This window comes from Wasmannia auropunctata, unplaced genomic scaffold (assembly GCF_000956235.1).
Source record: "Wasmannia auropunctata unplaced genomic scaffold, wasmannia.A_1.0 LD333551.1, whole genome shotgun sequence".
NCBI classification, from domain to species: Eukaryota; Metazoa; Arthropoda; class Insecta; order Hymenoptera; family Formicidae; genus Wasmannia; species Wasmannia auropunctata.
The window spans coordinates 2,203-6,414 of NW_012029339.1; the positions used below are offsets into that span (position 1 = coordinate 2,203).

The 4,212-nt window shown below is 32.2% G+C and overlaps 1 pseudogene; it reads left to right on the forward strand.

Annotated features, from left to right (window-relative positions):
• The first annotated feature begins 2,740 nt into the window (after positions 1–2,740).
• On the forward strand, positions 2,741–4,015 carry LOC105459817 (annotated as a pseudogene).
• The last annotated feature ends 197 nt before the right edge of the window (positions 4,016–4,212 follow it).

Sequence of the window (4,212 nt, forward strand, 5' to 3'; positions counted from 1 at the left end):
TTCAGGGTCATCCTAATATTATCATCTTATATCCCCCTCGAAGTCCCAAAACTTTTGTCTGAAACATTTTTCTCTCAAACCTCGCGATTTCCAAATATTTGACTGTCAAATATAAAATGGGACACTCTGTATAGCATTACTTGACAAGCTCATTAACTCTTTAATTTAATCTTAATTTCTTTTCATGTGTGATAACAAGAAAAAATTTTTAAATAATATCCGATTTTATGTAAGATCTGTGTTTCAAGACCGACGAATATTGCGCCGCGCAGTGTATGTGGTATTTGTATGTGATTGGATATTGTAAAAATTAATACACACCAACATCCGTCGATTCTATAGGCATTACTTCAATATATTTGATATTAATTAAAAAATTGTAATTAATTAATGTAAAAATCGTAAATATTTAATTTTGATAATTCTATTCACAAAATACTTACATTAGAGATATTACTTAACTTAATTATTGGTGAATTTAATTGACAGAGCTATGTTTCTGATCATACAATTTCTTACTTTAAGTTTCCGTCTATGTCAAATAACAAAAAATCAGTTTTAAAAAATTAAAATGCATGTAGATAGAATTAACACAATTTCTTAATAAAAATAATTCCATCTATATTCTAGTTAATTTATTATTGCAAATACAAATATACAGAAATAATACTTGTTAATCTTTGGCCGTTATTCTTTGTTGCTTTCTTTCCTGTTGTTAAATATTGCACAAGCATCGCCGATTATTCTGTTTAATTCGGCGATGTATGAATCCAATCTCTTCTTGATCTTATTTACTTCGCTTTCTCTATCAGTGTTTGCAGTTGTAATGGTTTTCCGTTCATTACTTGAATCCATTTCACAATTGACGATTTTTACGCTTTGTGAGTTATCTTCGCATTTACGAACGTCGGTCATCCTTTTATTTTCATAACTAAGTCTAGTAATTTCTTCTTTATGATTTCGAGATTCGTGCAGTTGTGATTCATTTTGTTGCACCTTCGAATCATTTTTACGTATTAAAGCTCTTCTCAACCGCAACTTTTCAAGAAGATTTATTTTCACTTTATTGTATTTCAAATCGTCCTTCAATTTTTCACCGTCATGTGTATTTTGCATCTGTATAGATAATTTTTTATTATTCGCATAAGTGATCCTTTCTATGTTTTCCTCACTAACCTTATCAAGTTTCTTTATATTTATATCACTTAATTTTTCTTTAATCATTTTATAAGAGTCATTAATTATTGCCGTATCTGACAATCTGTTAACTTTATTTTGTCCAACATTAAATTTATTCGCTGATGCATTTTTCCTCTTCGCTTTCCACGTTAGACTGTGTCTTTTCGATTTCGATTTAAAATAGTTGAAACAAAATCGACCTGAGTAGCTATAGCATCTGATCGAAACGCATTGTACGCCTCTGGAAATTCTTTTCCTTTTAATTTTGGATGTAAACACATTTACGGGACTACAATTAGTCTCGTTAACGACCTCATTTTGTTGCTCGTTAAGTTCGTTTCTCAGCTTCTCATTTGCAACATGTGAAATCCTCGCGTCCCCAGTGTCTCTTGTATTTCCCGGCCTCTCGTCGATTTCTTTCCCAGATTTTTCGGCATCTGAAATGGACTTTCGATACGTTCCCGATTCAGACCCGTGCGATCTATTTGGTCGTTCATCATCTTCGATTGATTTATCGTCACGCGGGTAATCCTCTTTAAATACGGTCGCCTCGTTCGCCGCTTTTACTTCCCGTGCACGTTTCGCGAATGATAAACGAGCGGATAAATCAGTGCCGCCTGGCGAATCGTCCCCCTTAAAATTTCTTCGCGGCTCGTACCGTGCACCCGTTCGATTTTCTCCATTTTTCGTCGAATGATTAAATCCCGCTGGTGTTAAACTGGGACATCAAAATGTTTCTTCATGCGTAAAGTATTAATCAATAACAAAAATATGTCACAAGTCATCAATTTGCTCTAATTGTTTAGAATATAAATTCTACAGAACATTAAAGCCAAATCATTCCATTTATGTGTATTCCATTTATATGTGTATTCAGTATTTACAATGTATTCTAAATATTAAATATTTTTATTTATTTTCATAAAAAATTATTGGTAAAAATATTTCTTAATCTAATATTTTTTATTGATGATCATACTTGGACGAGTTACATATCGCAATTGAAGAAATCATATTTGCATTTTTAAATGCGATAATTTCTTCTCGTAATGTCAAGATCCTAACATTCAGTTCGGCTACAGCGGCGACGATATTATCGATGTTAATTTCTGCATTCTCAGATGAACAGAGATACGAATTGGAAATCAGTCCGTTTGCAACATGCATATCCATCAGCTATTTTTAAATAACTAATTGCTATAAAACGAATTAACAATTTGATAATATTTAATACTTTGATTCAATAGTTTATAGTAATATTAATCTTTTATCTAATAATAATAAAATTATATTTACGTTTACAAAAATTATGAAAATTAACATTAGATAATTTTATTAACTATTTTGAGAATCTCCAGTTATTTCTCCTAAGGTGCAATTTCATGCAGCGAAGAAAAGCTGGTTTTATTTTCACTCCATCGATTTTCGGCAAAATGTCTGTTTACAGCGAAGTCACACTAAGTTCGATATTGTCCAACTAATAACAAAGTTAATACAATTAATTTACTTACAAATAACATCGCATCGCTTAAATGTCAAAATATGAACGATCTTCACGTTAAAGATGGTTCACTCGATTTCGGAACAACTAAATTTTCAGGGAAATTAACAAAGTAACCAAAAAGAAAATAATAAATTCAAAATGTAATCATTGCGTGATCAAAATTCGAAAATGCCTGAGGATAACATAGACGATATCCTGATGCGCCTCGAGAAAATCGAGAAACTGCAAACGGAACTTCGGCACTTGGTACAGCGAGTTACAAACAACACGTCCAGACATACCAGACACCAGGATTTATCCCACGATTCGTCCGCGTCGCTTCGTTTCCCATCGCTCTTCACGTTTCCCGTAATTTCGAACTTTACATCAACCCCGAAGAGTGAGCGAGTGCAAAAGTCAGCCGCACGATTAAATCTTAACAGCAAATTGTCGAGCGTCAACCGACAATACCGACATTCGACGGTAATTTGAGAAATGTAGAGGGATCTTCTCAGAGCGGAACGAGAGAAACAAATGTCTTTAAAAATCTATTGAGAAGTAGTAACAACATCGTTAACTCGCACGCAAAAAATTCTTTAGGCTTAACTTCTATAGCGAATTCAAGAGTGCCGACAAGAAGTATTATCGCAAATCGAGTGATTAAGTATTCGCAAGAAGAAAAGAGATTAAAGAGCGAGACGTCAAAGATTGCAGCTAGAGATAAAACGGAGTGTGTAACTAGCGAGAGATTCAACGTGCAGTTATTTGGAAATGAAAATGTGAACTCAAGTGAATGGATATTAAATTTAATTAACTTTGAACTTTTATTGTTTTTTACTATTTGTACAATTATTTGTTATTAATTACAAGATTTAATTTTCTTTTTTTTTTCAATTTCTTCCGATTTTGAATTTATTTTATTTTTTGATTAGTTATTAGTTTCTTTCCAGCGTTAAATTTACAGTACACTCGCCTCGTGTAGATACCGATCATTCGGGTTCACGGAACAGAATCTATGGGATCATGTCTAAGAAACAGGCATTATAACAAAAGTAGCAACTTATCGAGCAAATTATGAAAAAACTAAACTACTATTTCATGAATGATAAAAGAGTGACCATCCCATGTCATCATCTGGGGAATAAGACACCCAGAAGAGTGCAAAAACGTACTACAGTCACTAAGAATGACTTAAGAAATGGAAACGCCCTGATCACACAAGTCTGTGGTGAAAAAATCTTTATTAATTTTAATCATTTTATAATGATGTATTTGATTTGGAATTGGAAATCAATAATAACGCTTAATTGTATAAATAAATAAGTCAATTATATTTTTAATCTAGAAAGAATTAAACATTATTTTATTCTCTGTATATGTTTTAAGTTTCTTTTGGACGTATGAAAAATGGGGATTATAAGACTTGATATCAAATTAATATTAAAAAAAGTAGAAATGTCTTTGTATTGATTTATTGAGTTCACATAGTTTCAATCTTTATGGTAAATATACCGATGAAGGGAGGCTGCTCCAATGATAGACCGGAAGAG